The 24,698-nt window shown below is 35.9% G+C and overlaps 1 protein-coding gene across 20 annotated transcripts in view; it reads left to right on the top strand.

Moving 5' to 3' along the window:
- ZBTB20 (zinc finger and BTB domain containing 20) overlaps window positions 1-24,698 on the top strand; it is a 789,640-nt gene that overhangs the window by 354,278 nt on the left and 410,664 nt on the right. For 2 of the 20 annotated variants that reach the window (XM_013060911.2, XM_004761402.3), the window contains exon 1: window positions 13,399-14,860. The exons of the other annotated variants lie outside the window; for them this stretch is intronic. The gene's annotated coding sequence lies outside the window, so the exon portion shown is untranslated. Of the gene's footprint in view, window positions 1-13,398; window positions 14,861-24,698 lie in introns of those variants that run through there. 20 annotated transcript variants of the gene reach the window in all.

The following is a 24,698-nucleotide window of genomic DNA, read 5'->3' as shown; positions in this document are numbered from 1 at the left end:
AAGGAGAGAGAAGGAAAATTAAAGAAGGCAATGCAAGTGATTTTAAAAAGAATCTAACCATATGAATAAAAGAAATCCTCAACCTTGTATCACTTCTGTTGCTGCAGAGTAAAATGAGGTATAACAAAATAGTTTTTAAAACACCCACCAAAAACCAGCAGGGCAAAGAAAGGATGTTGGGGAAAAATACAACACTCTGAAACAACATGTTTTTTTGCTCTAATACATGAAAACTGGCAGAGGAAGGTGAAGCCCAGGACTATGTCCCAAACCCTAGCCAGTGGCATTTTACTGAGAAAAAAAAACTTACTTATGAATCAGTACAGCCATGCTTTGTTCTGCATGAGTGTTTTAATAGAGCAAGTGTAATATAAGGATCAGGTGGGCTCGTGGGAATGGAACAAAAGGTTTTGTAAAATTAAAGCAAAATAATTATAGCTCTAGGTGCAAAGCGAGCATACTCCAGCAGTTGATAGCAAGGACCTGCTCAGAATGGAGAAGGGAGGGGGCATGCTGGAAGTTTTTTTTTTTTTTTTTTTATTCACTAACAAAGGCTTTTAATAGGTAACAGTTGTAAAGCGTCTTTGAAAGTAATTAATGCACCCACACAAAAATTTATTAAAATGAAAATTTAAGGAATTGTCTAAAGTGAATTAATTAACAAAAAAAGAACATCATGCCTTTCTTATTTTTTAAAGAAGGAGAGAAGGTTAAGCAAAGCAGATTTTTGTGAGATTGGATTTTTAAATGTTCCTGGTTTATTTAGTATCTGAATAGCCCTAAAAAAAGAGAGTTGGCGGGATTTATTATCCATCGCCTTTAGAAATACTAAATTGGGACAGACATAAAATGGGGATTAATTTGCTGTGTGTGAGCCTCAAAGTCCCTCAAAATTATGATATTTCCTTATAAAATGACCAAAGTTTTAAAAAAGTTTTTGGAGGCATGTAGGAAGCAGAATGTAGTGTTCACAAGAGGAGGGAGGTGTTTTGTTTTGTTTTTTTTGTTTTTTTGTTTCCTTCTAGTGGCCTTCTCCATCCTGCATTGCTCTTAACCACGCCAGGATGACTGTGCTCCCTGTTGTGGCCTCGTGGAATACAAAAGGAAAGCTGCACAGTGTGTTGTTAGTAATTTTTAGTGTATTTTCTGTCTCTGCAGAAAAAAACAATTAACTGCATTTATCCTGTTTCTACAAGAATTTTTAATCATTATATTTGTTTTTCCTCCTATTTTCTTTTGTATTATTTCATACTGTGATATAATTATAAAGTAGGATATGAATAACCTGCTGAGAATTTACCCTTTACCATGAGAATCATTTCTAGTTGATTACAAAAGTATCCATTTTCAGCTTGTTGTTGTTACACCTCAAAGAGTTTTAGGTTGTGAACTTGAGTAAATCTTTGAAAGTCAGGTTCTAAACCTTCCATGCTAAAAAAGTCACTGGAAATTATTGCCTTTCTTCCAATATTGTTATGTTCTGTTGAGGCCCCAATCTGGCTTTAGGAAAAAAATGTGAATAAGAAAGAAAGATAATTTGGGAAGGTACTTTGAAAAGTAGCTCTGGTGATGCCACATAAATTACAGAATTACAGTTTTGAAAATGATTTCCTTTATATGGATGTTTATAAGACATCTCACGTAGCACGCCCTAGTATACATATGGTCTGTGAATTTTGTACGTGGTTGCTTGGATTTTCTTTACCTTTTTTTCATTGTCTTTTAAATGAACATTTTCATCATGTCTTTATAAACCTTTGACTATTCTAAGATTTTGATTTTCATTTTTCAAGACAGTGGATTTAGTTGGTATGAGTAATGTAGCATTATCAGGGTAGTGCTCTTGCCTGTGAGAAAAAGGCATATTTGTGAAGCTTCTTGGTGAGGACAGTGGGCACTATGTAGATATACACTCCTCATGATCTTTGTCCTTCAGTACTGTGTTATTTCATTTTCTCTAAGGATGTGACTATAAAGAAGAAAATCAAGAAAAGAATGCATTCATAGTATACCAAGAACCTATGGTGTTCATAATAGTGGTTCCCGTTCCAACTCTTTACCATATAATTTTAAACTATTGTATCTTTTGGTCATCAAATTGGAATATTATATTCTTTTCTAATGCTGCTATGACAAATGACCACAACTTTATCAGCTTATAATGCCACAGATTTATTATTTTGCAGTTCTGCAGACCAGAAGTTTGGGTTGGTACAACAGAATCTTCTGCTCCAGATTTCATGAGATGAAAATTAAGGTGTCAGATGGCTGGCTTCTTAACTAGAAGCTCTGGGAAGAATCTGCTTCCAAGCTCATTCACTTCCTTGTGGTAGTAGGACTATGATCCCCATCTCTTCATGGCTGTCAATAGGAGGACATCCTTCGTTTTGCACACCGGCCCCTGCATCTCAGTGCCTTGAATCACACTTGGAATCTCTCTGACCTTCCCTTTACTACATCCTATCCACCACCCTGACAAATTCCAGCCAGAAAGTGTCCTCTGCTTTTAAGGTAATTACATTGGACCCCTCTGGATAATCAAGGATATTTTCCCTATTTTAAGGTCCATAATCTTAATTACATCTGCAATGTCCCCTTTTCCATGTAGTGTAACATTTTGCCATGTACTAGAGGTTCCGGGTATTAGAGAGTGGACAGTTTTGGGGTTCAGTTATTGCCTACCACAGATGAATTATAGAAGAATGGGTCACCTCTATTACATATTTCTAGAGTACACTGAGTATTCTTTTTTTTTTTTCTCTTGAAGTAGAGGAAAAGACTCAGTATGAACACTTACAAAATATGTTAGTACATTTTCTCCTAAACATTGATCCTTATACATATCATGGGATTTGGTAATAGTGTTTTTTTCTTTCACCTGATAAATAGAACAACTAGGGCACAGGAAACCAAGCTGACCATTAGGAACTGAGCTAAAGTAGAAGTTTTCTAGCTTGCGGTACAGATTTTATTCATCAGCACCCTTTTATTCTCCACCAAGCATGCCAGAACCATAGTTGTAGCCAAATTGGAAAAGGGAAGTAAGCCAAGATTGAGTGAACCAGAAATGGGATTACTGAAATATTAGTAGAGATGATTTACATGGAGGGCTGAGATAATGCAGTTATAATTTGCCAGGAAATAGGGAAATCTCAAGTCTCTTGCTGATATTTAAGATAGTGTGCCCTTATAAGTGCAGGCATGACACAAGTCAGAGTGAAATTAAATAGATGGTAGCACTTCAATTCCAGGATTGGCAAATTCAAGGACATAGTAGTAGGAATCCAAGTTAAATAAGGGCCTCCATTTACAGCTGTAATGAAAGAGGGAGGTTCTAGAACCCCAGGGAAAAGAGAACATAAATAAATCTTTTGATAAGTTTGAAGGAAGGACTCAAAGGATCAAAAGGAAACAAGGTCAAAGGGAATTAAGGGAGAGTAACTGTGGACAAGCTTCATCTACACTTCATATTTTGGGGGGTGCCCGAGTGGCTCGGTTGGTTAAGTGTCCAACTCTTGATTCCAGCTCAGGTTGTGAGAGCAAGCTCCATGTCCTCCATGCTGAGCATGGAGCCTGCTTAAGATTTCCACTGGCTCTTCCTCTGCCATCCCCACCCCACTCAGGCATATGCGTGCTCCTACACACACATACACACACACACATTCAAAAAGGAAGGAAGAAAGGAGGGCAGGCAGGCAGGCGGGCTGTCTGGCTTCACAATTTTTCTTCAGGAGGGTTCTGATATCTGGGATGTAAGACAGATTTGTAAATTATTTGTCAACTTGTGCCACTACTGAATGCAAGATTAATAATAAAGTGCAAGTTTAACTTCACAATATTGTTTTCTAATAAGATGACTAAGTACAACATTAGTTTCCACACAGACAGGCCTGGACACACACATTTTCCTCATTTTCAGGATAAGACAACGTAGGTGCCTAATAAGTAAGTTATGTGTAATGGACATATTTTGCGTGAAGTATAGGGTAGTAGAAAAATCAAAATACTGAGACTCTAGTTATAGTTTTGCCACATGTTACATATGTGATACTAAACATGTCATTTAATCATTTCTAGCCTCTATTCTATCACATAAAATCAAGATATCACTCCAATTCACTTTCTAGTGTTGATACCCAAATCAGATGAGCTAAAGATACCCTAAGGATTTAAAGATTATGAAATACTATGAAAATTATTGTGTTTTAAACAAATATCAACAATTCTCATTATTACAGTTATGGCATGGTCTTTGTCTTCAAATATGTACAGTCTAATTAATATGTTGAAATTAGTTTATTATTCCTTTCTTGCATTTTCATTGTTGAATCTTCATGTCATTTCTTGTGTGTCTGGTGAGTTGCTATTCACAGTATTAAGTAGTCCTGGTTTTCAATGCTATTGTATATGTGAGAGCTAATGTTCAAAATCAGGACAGTATTACATGTCAGTGCATTACTAAAGGCAATTAACAGGAAGAAATGTAAAATTAATGATTAAAAACATGCAGAATCACTATAATATTATATATTCTGCTCTATGCTTTTATTTTTGTTAAATAGTTCATTAGTCAAGTCATAATTTTCTGTGCTCTAAGTTCCAAAAATAATGAAGACAATCAGAAGCTTAAGAGTTGACTTAGGGATGAAAAGTTGGCACCTTTTTTATGGGTGTGTTGGTTGGTTGGTTTTACTTCTGATTTCTCCATGTCCCTATCCTCACCTATGTATTTCAGCTTGGTCCTGATTCTAGAACCAGTGGGTCTTTACATAGAACTAATGGATGGTTAGAGTGCAAGAATCAGTTCAGAGTTTATATGCAAATATACTTTATATGTATGTAATGAATATGTGTATGTATACTTTATATGCATTTATAAATGTGCCCTTTCTTTCTCCCTTGGAGAGGTTCAAAACTTTTTTATTCTCAAAAGAGCATGTGAACTTAAAAACACTTGGACCCACTGCATTACAGATTTTATACCCAAGTGAACATTAATTTTTTCCTTCCTTCCTTCCTTCCTTCCTTCCTTCCTTCCTTCCTTCCCTCCTTTTTCTCTTTTCAATTACTCCTATTCAGAGGAGAAAGATTAAGTAAGCATTATTTTGAGTAAAGGCAAAACCCATTTTTTTAATACTGTAATATTATCTCTTTGCTCATCCACTTCTCATTTATTTTCTTGTTGATGTGATTTTACTACCATCTCAGATTGGAGAGCATTCTTCCCTATCCACCAGAAGTAGTGATGCTGTGCAGAAGGCATTTCTATAGCAGAAAAAATTTAGAAATCAGTAGAAAGAAAAGGTAATACCCACATAAGAAATATCCCTTACCTCCTTTTCAACATTTTTGCTCCCTATTTGAACATCATTATCTAAGCTAAAATTTCCCCCAATGGAAAAAATAAAACAAATAATTAAATTGATTTGTGAATTGTTTAACATAGAAAATAGATTAAATTAAACTGTAATTCTTCTAGTTAATGATATAATTGAGTTATTTTTGAGATGTGGACAGGGCCAGCTCCAACTTCTATGAAGAATAGAAAAAGATTACAGCTTTGATCATCCTGAGCAACAACCTCCTATTACCATAAAGAGTGAATAGCTCTCTTCACTTTTTCATTTCATCCAAGAACATCTCTGTACCGTCATTAGTGTTTTTTTAGAGATAGTGAGTTTGGGAAAGAAAGAAAAAGATGATTGTTATTATGGATTTCTGTTGGCAGTTGAAAATGTTGCTGTGGAGAGTTTTCCCTACACCCTGTTCTTGTAGGATTTGAGTTTCCAGTTGGATTGACTTGGCTGTCAAAAAGTCAAGTTGATTTTTCTTTCCCCAGATTAAGTTGATAATTGGCAGAGTAAAATGTTAGGAATGATTAGGAGAGGTAAGATTCTAAAGCCATTTAACACAACAAACAAACATTATGGGACTGTTTTGTCCTTGTCCATTTTTTATTTTTATTTTTGTAACTTCTCCAGGGAACACATTGTATAAAGTTATACTTTGCTGTTTCATGAAGTATTTCTTCCTTGACCTACCTACCATAACTGCTTAGTTTATACTTAAAGAGAAAAAAAAAGTTTCCATTCCACAATTGGATCCTTTTGAAGAAAAATCAAGGTACAGTCTCTTTTTCACACAAAAGCATTCAGAGCACTAGTTTTAAAGAAAGCTTAATTCTTGGGCTCGATGTTTTTGACTGTCTTCCTGCTCTTTGTTACCACCTCCAGGGCTTTTTATCATTTTCTGTGCCCATTTCAGATTGTTTTACTCTCAATATAGCCTTCTTTCATATCTCCTCTGCCACTGTTTCCTCTCTTCCTCCTTACCCTTCTTTTGCCCCAGTCTTCTTCATACTTAGGATTGTCTGTAGCTTCTCATCTGCATGAACATCTCTTAATTTTGATCTAAACTCGAATTCCATTTCTTAATAGTCTCTTCTATGTAGGCAGCTTCTTTGTACCAACAACTTCTCTTGACTATGTATTTTAAACAAATAAATAAAAATAAGTTAATATTTATCTACCTTGCTAATTGAAATGCTCATTGGAAGTTGGGGACTCTTTCTTAGGTGTCTTCTATAGAGTACCTGTCGCTTTGTCTTTTTAGTAAAGGTAGCAATATTTTGTTGAATTAGCAAACATTAAACACTGTACATTACATGTATATTAATCATCTAGCTGCCCCTCAAACATTAAAAGGCTTATTTACTTAAAGCATATTAATGACACTTTTTATGCAGTCAATCTTGTATTTTTTAACCTTCTTAAACAAAGAAACAAAAAAAAAAAAAAACTTCTATATTTTTAATCTTCTGAACATGATTTGATCTTCACATAATGATCCCCCAGTCATCATTATTGTATTAGTTTCCTAGGGCTGCTAAAATAAAGCACCATACACTGGGTGCCTCAAACAACAGAAAGGTACTGTGTCTGATTTCTGGTGGCTGGACAACCAAGAAGAAGGTTCCTTCTGAGGACTGGGAGAGAGAATCTGTCCCATGCCTCACACCTCACTTCACATGGTTTGCTAGCATGGTTTGGTGTTCTTTGGCCTGTAGAAATATCTCCCTGATCTCTTTCTCCATCTTCATATAGTATTCTCCCTTTTTGTATGTCTAGATCCAAATCCCTCCCTTTTTACAAGGATACTATTTATATTGAATTAGGAGACTACCCTTCTCCCATATAACCACCTCTTAACTCATTACATCTGCAATGACCCTATTTCCAAATAAGGGCACATTCTAAAATACTGGGGGTTAGAACTTCAGCTTATGAATTTAGAGGGGACAGAACTCAACCCATAAGAATTATGAGTCTTATTTCTTTGTGTAAAGCTCTACCACATTGACTTCTGAGAGATTCAATCATAGGCATGTTTGCAAGGTGCACATAGCTCCCAGCCTTAGATACTTCCTCCCTCCTCTCCCCTCCCCTCTGCATCTCCTCTTCATTCAGAGATACAGGGTGGTTATTGCTTACAGTTATCATTGTGCTTTTCTCCCATTTAATGTGAATGGAGAGTCCCAATAACTTTTACTGTATGTTAAGGAAGAATATACTGGTTCCAAGTTGAAGCCTTACTGATGAGTAAAGATGAATTTGGTCAATAGTGTGTACTTTATAACATCTTTTAAAGTTTTTCAAGGACTCTATTTTTCTCTTTTGTACATTGTCAACTCTGTTAAATTGAGACAGGCCTGTAAGTGAATATGATCATGCTGGGTAATTGAAGTATTAACGTATTATTTTCTCATGACAGATACGAAAACTAAAGACATATATCTGATAAAAAAAAAAAAAGAAAGAAATCTGATAAAAGTATTGGAAATTGAATTATCTTGACTACTAGTTGCCCAACATTTTACCCATTAATGTAGGAAAATCAGAGCTCTACATGAATCCTCTAAGGTGTGAAACCTTTGTAGAAAGTAATTATGCTTTTGTGTGATTTGTATAGTGTCTATCATACTGAAAACATTCAGTAAATATAATACTAGCATAGAATTGTGTTGAAGTCAAATGCTGTGAGTGAGTAAGGAGATGTGCACATTCAGGTTTTAGCAGGTGGTCCTCCTAAGCAGGATGTGGGGCTTGTACCCCCAGGTGCAGACCTACCAGGAATGGTCCATGTGGTTCTCAGGGCACCATGCTGATGAGCCACCCACTGTGGCAGATTCCAGTTTTGGCAGGCATAGCCAAATCAGCACTTTGATCCTTGGAGTGGCTCCTGCTACAACGAGTGCCTCTGTTTGGTTTGCCCCTCCCTTTGGTCACTACTGTGCCCACCTGGCACTATAGGACAAAAAAATGAGAGGCGGGAGGGGGTTGTGAGGGGACACTTCAGAAACACAGCTCTGCCAAGTATGAAAAGCTGCTTAAACAGTTCTGGTTCTGCAAGCACACGTATAAAATTTTCTGCCAACCCATTAGTGAATATATTTTATTTTCTATATTATTCAACAGTCTGCTAAAAGTCACTTTCCTTGATTCTGTTTTCTCATTCCTGGAGTCTAGGATCTACCATAAAAATACAGCCACACAAATAAAAGATTTTCTCCCATTCTTTTAATAGTCTCCTTAAGTATCTGAACATGCTTGGAAATGTTTACTGCATTTTATGCTTCAGTATTTTAAAATCAATTCCTCTGCTATATTTGAAAATCAATGTTAGTGGCTTGATGATATTGGTTAAAATTTTTAGTGTATGAAATTTGTGTTGAAAGTTTGAATAGATTATGCAGTAGTTTCTCCATTGCAGTACAGTGGTGGAAAATGTAAACATGACTATACCCATTTTAGATCTGAAAAAGTAGAGACACCGAGGAGCTAACTATGTTATTTACAGGATGTTAGTGTCAGCCAGTTGTGTCATTCAGATATTCTGGAATTTGGGTTTTAGCCTGTGCTCTATGAGATGATCAAAATATTCAATCCACATTATGTTCATAATGTCATTTGGGTGGGTAATGTGGATAAGAAGACACATACTTGAGGGGTCCCTGAGTGGCTCAGTTAGTTAAATGACTGATTTTTAAAAAATATTTTATTTATTTATTTGAGAGAGAGTGAGAGAGAGCAAGAGCACAAGGCGGGAGAATGTCAGAGGGAGAAGCAGACTCTCCACTGAGCTGGGAGCCTGATGCAGGACTCCATCCCAGGACTACGGGACTCAATCCTGAGACTCTGCAATCATGACCTGAGCTGAAGGCAGTTGCTTAACCAACTGAGCCACCCAGGCACCCCTAAATGACTGATTCTTGATTTTGGCACAGGTCATGATCTCAGGGTTGTGAGATCAAGCCCTGCACTGGCTCCATGTCTGCTTGAGGATTCTTTACCCACCCCCGCCCCTCCCCCTTGCACTCTCTCTCTCTTTCTCAAATAAATAAAGAAATCTTTTATTTTTTAAAGACAGAAAATTGAGACATAAGAGGATATTCAATGACTTGTAGCAAATCACATAGCAGGGTCACAGGTAACCTGGTAAGATCTTGGACTCCTTCACTCTGTGTACTGGCCATGACTAGTTCTCTGACAAGAAACATTTTCTCCTTCAGAGAATCCCAATTTTCACATATGTAAAGGTTGGAGGTTTTTACCAAGAAACCAATGCCTCAAGGGACTAGGAACTTCTGAAAAAAATTTAAGGTTTTTAACCTCAACCTAAGTACAGCCTAATATATTGATCAGCATTGAACAATTTTAGAATGTTAGAATTCTAAAATTCTTGCTTAGACAGAAATCTAAATTTGAAACTGAAAGTAAATCATCTTTCCCCTCCTTTGTCATCTAGTTGTCACTTAGAAAACACTTACGTATTAGGTACTTATATATGTATGCAAAAATGTGTAAATTTGTAAACTATAAGATATATGGGATTTATTTGGGAAAAGGTTATAAAAAAATAGCATCTACTTTGAGATGTTTCTGTAATAACTTCCAGTTGTCATCATTTTTTACCAGAAGATTCAATTTCCAATATGAGGCTGGAGACTGAAGCAGTTAGTAAGGAAGCATGGACCAACCAGGCCAAAATTTTACTAAGTCATCGTTACCAGTCTAGGAAAAGAGCACATGAAGTAGTTTTCCATACTTCAGTTTTCTACCAATTGAGATTCCCAGTTGAGGGATGAGCAGATTCTAGAAAGATCTAGCTGCCCAGGTTAGTGAGCAGCAGGCAGTCCTTATGCTCACTAACTCGTCTGCTAGATTTCCTATACAAACCCGATCTTAGCCGGAAACCATAGGCTAAAGACCAATAATACAGGGTCTAAGCAGCCCCTTACCTCAAAGAAATCCCCAAAGGAGAAACTTTACATACACATTTGAGTAAGTGAGAAGAGCCTTCGTGAAGCCCCTCCGACGACTCCACCATGAAGAAATACTCCATGTCACCTAGAACGAGCTTTATCACCATCAAGAAATGTGTTCCAATAATATTTCCAGGAATTGGTGATGGCTGGACTTAATCAAGGGCCAAGAGAAAAGAAAATATGTGAGAGGGCACCAGAGCCTGGAGTTGGAGAATGCTGATAGTTAGCAGCATAGGGTTATGTGAGGAGAGCGAGTGATTGAATGATTGTGCTGAGTGCTGGCTTCCCCGGTGAATGCCAAATAAGGTTTTCCCATCTCTATGAAAGAAAATGTAATATTGTATTAATCACTTGGAAAAGTAAGATTTTTTTTTCTATTATTAACTGGTAAACTTCCGTGTCATCTATTTTTCTGTCAGCTGTTTTCTTAAACATAACCATTCAGCTATATTATAAACATTCTCAAAGGAAATTCTGCCAGATTACCAACTCCGATTTGCATTAGCTAAGACTTATTTACATTTATTGTCTAAGGCAAGCTTGGATAATTTATGTGTTATTTGGTCCAGAAATAGTAAATCTTAGTCATATCTGCTAAGTTTAACTCTGGATACTTGAAATGCCATATATTGTGCACATATTCAGAGCTAGTTTCAATGCTTTGTACCTTATATACATTATTTCCTTTAATTTTCCCTAACAAACCATTTTAGAGATGAGAAAATTGAGCCTCAGAAAACCTAAATAATTTGGGAGGACCTCCCACTAGTAAGTGGCAAAGCTAGGATCCAAACATAAGCCTTTCTGACTCAAAGTCCTCTCCATTTTTTTTATTTTTTAATTTTTTAAAAAATTTTATTAATTTTTTTCTCACTATAGCATATACCCTCCCCAATGTCCACCACCCAGCCAACGCATCCCTCCTACTCCTCTCCCCTCTAGCAACCCTCAGTTTGTTTTCTGAGATTAAGAGTCTCTTATGGTTTGTCTCCCTCTCTGGTTTCATCTTGTTTCATTTTTCCCTCCCTTCCTCTATGACCCTCTGTCTCATTTCTCAAGTTCCTCATATCAGTGAGATCATATAATAATTGTCTTTCTTCTCTGATTGACTTATTTTGCTTAGCATAATACCGTCTAGTTCCACTCGGCATCAGGGAAATACAAATCCAAACCACAGTGAGATACCACCTCACACAGTCAGAATGACTAAAATTAACCAGTCAGGAAAAGACAGGTGTTGGCGAGGATGCAGAGAAAGGGAACCCTCCTACACTGTTGGTAGGAATGCAAGCTGGTGTAGGCCACTCTGGAAAATGGTATGGAGGTTCCTCAAAAAGTTGAAAGTAGAGCTACCCTATGACCCAGCAATTGCACACTGGGTATTTACCCTAAAGATACAAAGGTAGTGAAGCCAAACTATGGAAAGAGTAGATGCCTAGATATCCATCAACAGATAAATGAATAAAGAAGATGTGGTGTATGTACACACACACACACACACACACACACACACACACACACACGGGAAAACTATGCAGCCATCAAAAATGAAATCTTGCCATTTGCAACAACATGAATGGAAAGCTCCCCTCTTTTTTGCCATTCACTCAATCTGCTCCTAAAAAGGGAGAAGATTCTGAATTACCGTCTAGGAGTCTGTTGAGTTTTAATAAGGGAGAAGGGGGCTGCCATAGCATATGGTTTTATGGTGCTAGTTTTAAATCGCATAAAAATACCTATTCAAGCTTGTTGTCAGTTAATCTTTCAGTGCAGCCTACAAGCCTGTTGATACCATAAACACTATTTTCTAAGTCTTCTTTTGTGAGACATGCCTCACAGTAGATATAGTTTAGCTTAATTCTCAAATTAAGCTCAATACCACCTTAATTTTGCTAGATTAAAAATAACATAAGCCTACATGTGACTATATAACTATAAGGTAATGGAGCTGATTTTTGGTGGGTATTACTGATACTGGCCTGCTAATTTAGAAGGAATCCGTATAGTACATATCCAGATCCACTATTATTGAGTTTCATAACCTGTTAAATGGAGATGATACTAGTACCCGACTTTATATATTATTGTGAAGATTAAATGAGATAATATATATAAAATTCTTAGATCAGTTCCTAACAAATAGTAAGCACTCAATGAGGAATAACTATTACTATATATGAACATTATAGGACAAAAAATCAAACAATTGCTGGTAAGTATGTGATACATAGCAGGTGCTCAATAAATATGTGTTGAATGGATTAATACATTGTGTCAGTTCTTCAAACTGGCTCTGTGTTACTTATCTATGGTAAATGCAGTATTCCACTTCACACTGTTGAATTTAATATAAAATAAGATGTTAAATGTCTTTAAGAATTATACACAGTTTGCCGAAGCATTTATTGATTCTCAAAGAACCTTTCTTGGTTCTTGGGGGGGTGGGGGGATCATTTCTTTTCCTCAGAATTTTCACCCATAGTACTATATAGCATACCTTTTGTGACTAGAGTTATATGTGTGACCATTAAATAGATATAGATTCCCCCCCTTCCTTTAATGGTCATGCAGATATGATTTATCTTATGGTGCAATGAAAACAGAAGCTGTATAAGTATGTACAGTAAAACAAGATAAATGGCCTGGAAGGAACAAAAAGGCGATGTGTGTCACGAATGCTTCCTACTTGTCTGACCCAACTGAAACTCACCAAAACTAACACACTGAAAGTAAGACATATATTATCACTGTTTGTTCTAGTCCTGGAGATGCTGCATACTTTTCTGGTGGTGTCCAGATATTATAGTTTGAGTGTTTACTGTTATGGATCTGAAATTGTCGTGCTTTAAGTACCAGTTTCTAACTGGTCTAATTCCAGTAAGAGTTTTAGAAGGATCCAAATGTTTGCCTTTCCCTAGAATATTCTTCCTACCAATGATATTCCCACTCTACCTTTCAGCTAGTCCATGAATTGCTTCCAGTGGCTCTGCCTCCTACTTCTGTGTATATTTGTGTTATTGCTCCTGCTATATTGTATTATTGTGTTTTCTGTTTAGATATGCTCCTTCTCTTTTAGAGTCTAGTGACTAAATTTTGAGCTTCTTGAAGACAAGGGCTGTGTGTGTGTTTGTTTTTAATCTCTGGATACACTGTATTACTTAGTAGTTTCTGGAATAAAGTAGGTATTCAATAAATATGCATCCAATAAATTAATGAAGGTGCAATCATACACATACACACACACACACATTAGATCAGGGTCATGAATAAAATTTCCTACGTGTATTTCTCAGCTGCTTGTGAATGTTTTAACTCGCTTATGAACAGATCAGTATGTTTCTGAGTTCTCTAGTCACATTGAGGGAAATTTTCTAATCTTTGAAAAATACCTGTTTTTACCTTATTCATATTCTTGTTTTTACTCTGAGTATTCTTTTGCACGTGGACTCAAGTGTGCTGTCAAGTACTGATTACTTGGTTGAACCACACAGTGTTACGAATCTTTATTTTTATTTGCACGCTATTTGGTGGCTTTGTTCAAACACATTATCTGTCTGTTTAAAAAAAATATACAGATTGTGTCACTTTGCTGGAAAACTCTTACTTCCATAAAAAATTCTCAACATTTTATACAGAGGTTAGCATATAGTTGGGATTCAATAAATGTTTGTGGAATGCATGAATAAATCAGCCATTATTACTAACTGTTGTAAAGAGGAGGTATGAAATTTCTTTTTAAAAAACGAAAGGAAATGCCCGGCAGGGTAAGAGTGAGTAAAAGTGAATCTGACTCTCATAATTCTTACCTCTGTGTTTCTGGACTATTACACGGGCTCACTGAGAAGTGCCTTATATGTTTGATTTCTCAACTTCACCCTGCAGTTAACTTTTGCAATCTGGAGGCTAGAGACCTCTTTTGTAAATGTTGTCTGTCTGAACTGCGTTGGCACCAAGGAGGCCTTAGCAGATAAAGTGGAAGAACATATGGCTCCCATCTGAATACAAATCGGTGGACATAACGTGGTAATTCAGCTGAGATGTCCTCTATATTGTAAACTGAAAGAGTATGATTAGAGGTGTTTATAAACGGCGTCTGATTTTCCCCCACACACCCCTCCCCACCCCCTTCCACTGTAGTTTTATCGGCCTGAATCATAGCCATCCAGCGTTCTGGTCTCACTGCGTTATTTGTTAAAATGGCCAGTGTGAGGAATTATTAATTAAAGCTAACAAATCACTCTGACGAGCTGTGCCCTGGCATGGCTCAAGGTTGATTGGCGAAAGTGTTCTCCTTTGGAGAAAAGACTTTTTGTGCTCGTGACGCAGTCAGGGACGGATTATTGAATATGCAAGTTAGAAGAAAAATCACAGGACAAGCAAATTGAGTATTTACTGGCAAATAATTGCTCTCCTAAGCTGTGGCTCTCTTCCTAAATTCTTAACATTCCCGAGGGTTAGAAAGAAACACAGAAAAATGCATCGGTACAGAGTACATTTCAAAAAAAATACATAGACTGATGTTTCAGACTTGTGCAGGTAAGTGTGATTGTGTGTGCATGGAAAGTGAGAGAGCAAGGGGATGCAAGGGAAAGATGGGGGTAGTTTTTAATTCGGTGGGTTTTTGAAAATCAGTTTGTTGTTTATTGAAATACTGCTCGGCGTATTTCTAAGTTGACTGAGAATTTAGTTTCAGTGCTGCATTTACTGTGAAAGTTGGAGAAACGAGAGAGAGGGTTTTCTCAGAGTTACTTTATGTCTTTATCAGCAGAAGGATATGTTAATGTTTTGACCCAATAATAGTTATAAATTCTGCCTGGTTATTTGTGGATATATGTATAAAATTGCCTTCTGAGTTAGGGTTCTTTAGTTATTCTCAACATTTAAATATGACCTGTTTTAACAGTGTCCTAAACACATTTGTGTTTTGGGTACAACTATTTGGGTACAACTATTGCATTTATTTTTCCAAGTAAACTCGATTTTCCATTTGCACCAAGCTAGTCCTTGTTCAGAATTTCGAAAGGGACATTACAGTTCTGAAATAGTTACTTAAATTTCAGGCTTCTGTAATAACAAACGTGTCCTTATTATCAATTGTGTGGTCTTTTTATTTGAAATGTTGATCAGATTACTAGGTTTTGTGGACCTTGTGAAGTAAGTGAGAGGAGTTTAGAGACTTTCAAAACCAAACTAGAACACATCAAAATGTTAAGTGTGGAAATAAAAGCTCATTCTATGTATAAAATATGGACAGTAAGAAACAGAGATACTTTCCTAAGTACAGCTAGGTTATGTGAACAGCATTATCAAAACATTCATATCCACTGAAGATGAATTTCATATTCTGAAAACCTAGAAAATATGCTTTCATTGACAACAGGCTGTTTTTGAAATGAGAATAATTGGCTGGTGAAATAGCATTTTAGAAGTATGAATAACATGGATTTAAAACAAAGGCATAAACATAATTTAAACTAAATTAGCTAATTAATAATTGCAAGGTGCTTTAACAATAAAACATTTACTGATAGTAATAATAGTCAGAATAATAATAAAAATGGAAAATCTGGCAATCACCCAGAATTTAGATCAGATGACTCATAAAGTTTTAGAGAATCAGAAATTTAAAATATAAATATATAAAACTTATATTTTACCTTCTAATCTGTTCCTTGAACCATGCGATATTATGCTGGTCAGGATTTTTCCTTACTATATCCCACTTTACTAAAAAGTATAGTTTATCTTAATATAGAGTAGAGCTCATAAGAAAGTTTAGAAAATATATATTTTTTAAGGTTTATTTCCCACTGGATAACATTCTGTCCTCGGTTTTGCTCCTTAAAGTTTCTTGTGACTATTTGAGGGCACAATTTGGTCCATTATTTTGAAATAGCAAAGGGGGCATTTAAAGCATATGTTCAGAGACTAAACCATCTGCCGGTTTTATTATGAATACCACAGAATTATGAGGACTTGGAAAGGCTCAAAAATTGAACCAGAGTTCTATGCAAGATTTAAAAAAAAAAAAAAAAAAACCCTACAGCACTTTGATTTTAAAAAGTGTTTTGCAACCACTTACTTTTGCTAAGTATTTTCATTAGTCTTCTATAGGAGAATAGTATCATTACACCCTTTTGGTATATGACAAAATGTAGTTGAGTGACACGAACCTATGAAAATGTAATGATAATATTTTCTCTCTGATTTAACTCACTAAATTTAAGTGCCTTTTGGAATTTGGGGTGGACTTGTCAATAGTGAAACTTCCAGTGAATTGGAGAAACATAAAATGGTGACTGCTGGAACAAAAATGAAGTCCAGCTGCTAGCTTCTGGACTATCTACAAATGAGTTGCAAGAGACATGGAGAGGTCAGACTAAAGAGCACTTCTGTAATCCAATTGTGATGTAATGGAAGTATGAATCAGCTATTGGTTGCCCATGCTGGGGGGAGCCCGCTCCCCCCAAAATGAGCATAACTTGACATTATTCCAGGGTAGTACTATATTCCTTTGGTGTCTGGAAGGATATGAGATCCAGAAATTAATACAAGAACAAAAATCACATTTAAATCCCAAATATAATAGTATTTCAGCCCAGAGCCATCACATAAAGACAAATCAAGATGAGTAGCATCGTGCGCAGTTAAAGTTCTAACTAGTGCCCAGTTAAAGTTCTCTTAACTTTGCCTAAATTTCACTAAAATCAGTCTGAGGCTAGCTGGATCATTATTAGAGGGAATGCAAAAAATACACTACATCAGCTTGACAATGAGCTTTCAGTGTTGAGATGACTTATCCTTCTTTGTTGCTTTAATGAAAATTATTTAATTAAAGAAAATAATGGAGGCGAAGGACTGAGGTGTTTGGTTTGAAGTGTCTAAGTAAAATGTGTGTATGTGTGTATAAAATACATGTAAGGAAATACTTCATGTACACATATTATTTCATGTATACATATGTAATTTCTTAAGAATATTTTCAGAATTGTGCACTTTGTTAGACTGGTTAAGCCTAGGACTGTTTCTTATACAGTCAGTCTAAAGACTGAACACACATATTTTAACATACCTATAGTTGGCTTTCGGTATTTGAAGGATGTCAGATTTAATGATCTGGTGCTGAGAATACCTATGTTGAATTTTATATGGATTTTTCTCTTAGAGGTATTTTCATTTTATGCCTCCCTAAATTGCAATCCTGAAAGTAATCAAGTGAATCTATTAGCCCAAAAACTATAAAATGTACAAAATGTCTCTATTATTTTAGGAGCTTAGTTTTTATTTTATATTTTGGGTGAGTTTTATATATATTTATACCTAAAACACACATACACTTTTTGTTTTGTTTTCTTCATTTCTTTCTGCCACCTTATTCCAATGAGGGAGTTAAAATGGCTGACAAAGGAAACGAAACAGATAGTACAGTGAAATACATGAATTAGAAGTAGGTAAGAAAAATAAACAAAATAAAACCATAAACAAGGGCAAGGACATAAAAGTGGAGTCAGGAGTAAAGTCAGTGTACGAATTACATTCAGTGAAGTGTTATACATTTGCCTTTAAACTTCCTTGCAGCCAAGACAAAGAGAAAACCATGACCCGTCATGCAATTTACAACATTCATAAGAATAATAAAATAATTTCCATCTTTCATTACTAAAGCTCTTAAAAAATGACAAACTCTGAGTGTTTAGGGAGCTTAGTGGTAAGACATCTCCCATTGAAAATAATTAGAGGCTGCAGAGACCTAAAGGTCAAGGCAGAAGCAGAAGCCATACCTTCCCTGGGACATGTATGGAGGAATAGACTAATCTCCTTTCAATCCCAGGGGATAAATTTCAGTGGGGGGTGGGAGAGGAGCTACTATTAGCAGTGATGTTACCAAGACCAAGATCTTCTGGCAAATTAGGAGTTAATAATGTATATATTTTAAGAGTAAACCAAGGATTTAGAAGGCATCCACATTTATAAAAGCCATTAAAATGAATTTTACCAAGTAAACCTCTTGAATCAACATTGCTTCCCTGAGTGGATCAAGAAACAATGCTGCACCGCTGCCATACTTCTGCTTTTCCTTTAAGCACCCTGCCAGACTTTGTCAAGTTTTAAAAAGAACCCTTTCTAGCTTAAACGTAATGTTCCTTGCCCTTGCATCCTCCCTTGGTTCATTTTCAGCAGTTTTAGCAAACTGCCTGATCTTTTCACAGGTAAATTTGATAGTTGAGTCACATTGAATAGGCCAGTCTTTTCTCCATATTGAAAAGGGGAAGCATAAGGGTGGGTTTTTTTGTGTGTTTTTTTTTTCACATTATCTTTGTAACCCAATCCACAGTAAGTTGTCCAAGGAGCACCTGTATAAGAATTTCCTAGGCTCCTTGTCAAAATGAAGATTCCTGGGCCTCATTCCAGAATTTCTAAATTAGAAGCTCTGAAGAGGGAATCTGGAGATCTAGAATTTAGAAAGCTACCCAGCTTAGTAATGCACAGTCAAGTTTGAAAACCACTGTTTGAAGATTTTGACTTTAAAATTTCTGGTGTATGAACATAAAATGGTACGATTTCTATGCCACAGTTTATGAGAGTTTTTATATTAACACTAAGACACTAAACCATGTTCAGTAATATGTGATGGTTGCCTTGCTGATGAAACTAGAAAGATCAAGCTTAGAAAAACTCTGCTTTTGTTTGACCCTTTAAGTCATATCTCAGGATTGTATAAAACATTTTTTAAAGTTTTTAACTATCCTTTATTGAAAACTACTATATTAAGTCATTATATATTGTCATTGTATATTAAGTCATATGTTGAGTCTGGGTACTAGAGATACACGACGAATAGGAATGAGAAAGTCATTTGCCTGAAAAAAAACTCAAAATCTAGGATAACTTACTAGAATATTATCTTCTGTGTAGTAGGGAATTGCCACATAATCTCCTCTTGAGTAAAACTCAAGATATTCATTGTATTGTAGTAGTATAATTATACATTTGCTAATAGCAATTTCACATAGTAGGATTTTGCTACAATTTGGAAGCTGTAAAACAAAAGTAAACCTTTTAGGGTCTTCCATCTTCCCTCTCAGCCGGAAACTGTATCCTTCAAGACTGTGATGGGAGGTATCGCTGGGACCTTCTAATTCCATTTGTATCATCATCACCCAGTGATCTGCCATTACTGTCCTCTTTGAGAGGAGGTGTTAGTAAATGTGCCTAATAATAGGAAAACTTAACTACCTCTTTCCAATTTCCCTCTAGGGGCTCAGCTGACTTGTAGGAAATACCGGCGTCTCTATGACAGCAGCCTCCATAGTTGGTAGGTAGGGCAAAATATAGGGATTCTCAAGCTGCTCTCAGCTAGTACTCGGTAGCTCCAGGAACTGGGTATCGGTAGGCTAGCAGGGACATATTGTACATGAAGGAATTTGGTAGTTGGTCTGAAGAACAGGATGAGAACTTGCAATTTCATTGCTGATTCATGTTTTTCTGGAAAAGTACTGAAAACACCCACCCCTTTTATTATTTCCAGAACAATATGAGAAATATTGTGAGAACTTCTGTATCTCTTTCTTTTTTAAAAAACATGTACTTCTTGAATATTCAGCACCATGTTCTTTTCTAGGAACTTGAGATACAGTGGTGAATAAAATAAAGTTTATACCTTCATGAAGTTTATATTAGGGAATATAGTATATTAGGGATAGAAAGTAAAATTGTTAAATATAAAATGTATAGTAATATAAAGATAAAAACATGCTTCATTTTTGATACTTGCCTCCTTGCATTTGCCATGACTTCCAATTATATTCATGATATTTCATAATGGGTTTTATGAATGTGTGTGTGTGTGTGTGTGTGTGTGTGTGTACCTTAATGCATTCATAAACTTTTATGGTAACAGACCAGTCATTTCAAGATACTCCTTGTTGTGGGAAGCACTTTTTCATGGAGACCTGCACTTAATGTAAAGGAAGAAACAAGACATGTGCAAGGACCAAAAAGTGTGCAGTCAACCACAAGATTATTCTTCTTCATTTTTTTGCTTGTTTGTGTGTGCGTGTATGTGTGTATGTGTGTGTGTGTGTGTGTGTGTGTGTGTGTGTTCTGGGTTGTTTGTATTTCAACGAACTGAATGCAAGTCAGCCTAGATGCCCAGGGGTCTTAGATAGTTTTCACAGGACTAAAGGTAGGTGAAACACAGTTAACAGTAGTATGCGGGTTTCATGAAGTTCTGTGGAGGACAGAGTGAAGAGTACCATCCTAGAATAGATCAGAGAGTAGAGCAACTACAAAGATTTCCCAGCGGGAATCATTATTTAACAGAGACTAACAACCTAATAGTTAAACAAAACACAAAGAATTTTTTAAAGTTAAGTTCTAGTTTTTCCTATGCTCACCTAAGTACCATATGCCCTTGGTGAAAATATTTTAGGCAATTGGACAACGTATTTTCTTAAAAGGAGGTTGGGAAGGGAAATCACCTGTTAATTCAGCACTTAGAGAAACCATTGTTAACATTCATCAGATACTTTTTTGAACATGTATTATGTTCTAGGGTTATGCCAACCAGCCACTGTCTTCTCAGAAGGGAACATTTTAATTAGCAGGCAGTAGGAATAGCAGCAACTCAAATTTTAAGTCCTGTTAGCTGTCTTCAGATTTGGGCTTATGAACCAGCTGAGTCCCAGTTCTAGTTGATGTAGACAGAACAGCACAAATGCGGTATTCTTGGCCACGCACATCATATCATCTGCTATTACGCACACCTAATGTAAGTATGAGAGACAGACTCATTGGGTTCAAAGTATGGCTCTGCTTCTTTTCCATCTGTGTGATCTTGGGCAGATTATTTGACCTCTCTGTGTCTCAGCATCCTTCTCTGTTAAATTGGATTATTAATAGTATATACCTCATGAGATATTTTGAGAAATGAATAAAATAATGCACATAAAGTGTTAATCACAGTACTTGGCACATAGTAAAGTATTCAACAAATGGTATCATTATTATGATGCTAATTACTATTATTATTATTATTACTATTATAGTTATTTTCATTACCAAGGAAACTTGCCCAAAATTTTGTCCAGTGCAACTCTTATTATCACTACTGACTAAACAACTCAAAACACATTTCCTACTGGGGGTAGGTCAGAGATATCATCTTTGAGACACACATTAAGAATCTGGGTTTATAGCTGAAAATTATAATTTAGCTCAGTAGATAAATGACATTATGCAGACTAATTTTCTGTTTCTAGGTAGAAATGATGGTTAAATCTGCCTTAACTGACCTTCATGTTACAGATTTTGTTTCAACAGTTTGCGACTAACTAGGTTTGTTTTATTAAAAGGAAATTTTAACTCTAGAGCTCATGTTTTTCACATGGTTCTACATTTCTTTAGACCATCAGTGACTGAAAAGGATGAGAAATACGATTTTAGCTAAAGAGGCATCTTCGGGAAGGAAAAGATTCTACATTGTAGAACTGTATTTTAACATGATAGCGAACAGATATCTAGCCTAGAATGGGTCACATAGTAGGTGCTTAAAGAATGTTTTAAGTTGAGTTGCATTTAAAAAGAAAAGGCATGTGAATGTCAGTGTAGATGTTCTGTGGAAGTGTAAATGATCTTAAGAGAATGATGACACAGTGGAATAACATTGTATGAGAACAAAGCCGTGGTGTGAAATCTTGACAGCACATTGTGGTAACTTTCTAAAACTGTAAAGCTTGCCTGCAGGCAGAACTACATAGTGAAAAGGACATAGGTTCTGTAGTTGCACAGCCATGTTTTTGGTTATCACCTCCACCGTTCAAATCATGTGCCCATGGATATGCTAATTTCTTGTGTCTAAGACCTCAAATGGAAAATGGAGCATTAATGGCCTCATTACGTAGTATGTGTGTACAATGCCTACCAGAGTTCTTGAAACATAATAGATACTCAGTAGATGATATCCATTAATGACAGCAATAAAAACAAGATGACATAAAAGCCCTGGGTGCACTGAATTGAACCTCATCATATATATGTGTGTCTGTGTGTGTATATATCTCTGTGTACCTATGTGTAATTCATACTTATTAGCATGAAAATACTAATACTTAAAATTGTCTTGCTTAATGTTTGACACACAGTAGGAACTCTATGAGTAAAGTTTACCTGTTTAAATGCCTTGATGCAAAGATTTGCTTTAGCTATTCTAGTTAAGTGAAAACAGTTCAAAAATCTAAAACTAACTTTATCTTCTGGAAAAAAAATAACAATAAAAGCAAAAGCAACCAAAGGATTTGTTACTAAAATAGTCAAATAATTTGGTCTTGTTGACAATAAAGAGCAGGGATAGCATTCCACTTCAAGTAGAAGAAAAAGTGAATTAATCTGAGAAACTCTTAGTTGACCCCTAATTTGAATAGTATTAATTGGAAGTATTTTAAAGATCAAAAGGCTATTATTGCTCATTGCAGTGGTAGCTACATATGGAAAATGGCTGCAGAGATTCACAATACAAAAATAGTTCATTGCTAAATTCGAAATTCTGTTAATGTCACAAACAGTGGGATGTGAAACACAAATGAATTGTGATGACAGTTGAGTCCCAAGCTGCCTATTTTTTTCCCTCTGAGCTGCCCATATTTGGTTTTATATTTTCCTCAGTCCTGATTTAACCCATCAATATTTGTATTTTCTGAAGCTAGCACCACCTTGGCACATCCACTTAAGGATTTTATTCCTAAATGCTTCTCAATTCCTAGGAATTTTGCTCTCACTGATTTTTCTTCCCTCAGGTATGTATTCTTGAATCCGTATCTCTCACCTCAGAGTCAGAGTTTTGATCACTTAACAGTCTTCTAGGACTTGATATTGCTCTTTACTCCTCCATTTCTCGCAAGTGTTGCAAGTGTCCTTCCAGTCCTCTTTATCTGCAGGCCAGATTTCTTCTCCATGTTGCTTTGACTTGGGGGCACTTCTTGTCGTCCCGATCATCTGCATTCATTTCCTACCATACCTTTAAGAGACCTGGTTTTCTAAATGTCACTCTTATCTTTTATGGTTAAAGGTCTCCATGATACCAGATTTGAGGGAACAAAACCAGATACACTATTTTATGAACTGAATAAAGCCCCTTTTTAAGTGCAGCAATTCCATATAACCATAAGTTAGCTTGACTTTTGGGAAATGTCACTTAAAAAAAAACCTTTAAAGAGTATTGTTAAAATGACTAACTTATTTCAACTTAATGGATTTTGTAGCATGAATAGCAGATCTACCTTCCAGAGCAATAATCCTGGCTAAATATGTTTATCTGGATTTTACTTCAGGCAGCAATTTTGCTGCCTTTTACTGAGTGACCTCACCATACCAAACATTTTACATTTAATTCTTAAAATAATCCTGTGAGATAGGTACCATTATCTTTACCTAATAATTAAGAAAACATCAACCTAGAGAGGTTAAGTGACTTATTAAGGGGTGGAAATAGGATACAAACCCAAGGTTCTAAGACTCTAAAACCCATCCTTTCTCCATTACCAAATGCTTATGCCTGGTTTTATGTTTACCTTTATTGTTAGTGGGAAAGAAGTTTATAGTATGATATAATTGGGGGCATGGCCAATTTCATCAAAGCAAAACAAAGTGAGGGTGAGATTTTACTGGGTTATCATTTTGATGAAACTATGAACCCAGGGCTCTGGGTTCACTGGATCTCCAAAAGGGTAAAGCACAGGAGTCCAGGCAGGTTTCTTTCCTGCCTCCTTTGGTTTTAGGAGACAGGTTGTAACTAGTTCTCATGGACCAGGGTGTCTGACTTCCCATGAAAGACTTTCTGTGTCTTGTTCTCATCTTTTTCTCCAGAATTAAAAATCTGCTTATTCTTCCCAACAGTTTTATTCTTTAGACCTTTTCCCACCAACTTTCTGGAAGGATTAGTAGTAGTAAAAGTAGTAGTACTAGTAGTATTTAGTATAAAGCAAACATTTAAAACATTTTAATCCATTTATCACCATTCTCTACGTTTCTCTTATGAGGAATGAATATCATTCTACTTATAGATGCCTCATACAGTTTACAACTTGGAAAATATATACCAAATATATATATATATATATATATATATATATATATATATAGCACATTGTTTTCCCTTAGGTTCACTGAAAATAGAAATATATAATTTAGCCATGGTTTCCACATACAGTAAAGCAGTGGTAGGACTACCTTTCAGATTGAGAATCTTTATTTTCCAGGGTAGTACTCAGGCCTGCTTTTCTTTTCTTTCTTTTAAGATTTTATTTATTCATTTATTTTGGAGAGAGAGTAAAGGAGAGAGAATAGGGAGAGAAGCAGAGGAGGAGAAAGAGGGACA

This window comes from Mustela putorius, unplaced genomic scaffold, assembly GCF_011764305.1.
Source record: "Mustela putorius furo isolate JIRA1106 unplaced genomic scaffold, ASM1176430v1.1 tig00003834_pilon_pilon_pilon, whole genome shotgun sequence".
NCBI lineage: Eukaryota > Metazoa > Chordata > Mammalia > Carnivora > Mustelidae > Mustela > Mustela putorius.
This window is presented reverse-complemented; position numbering and strand designations above follow the sequence as displayed.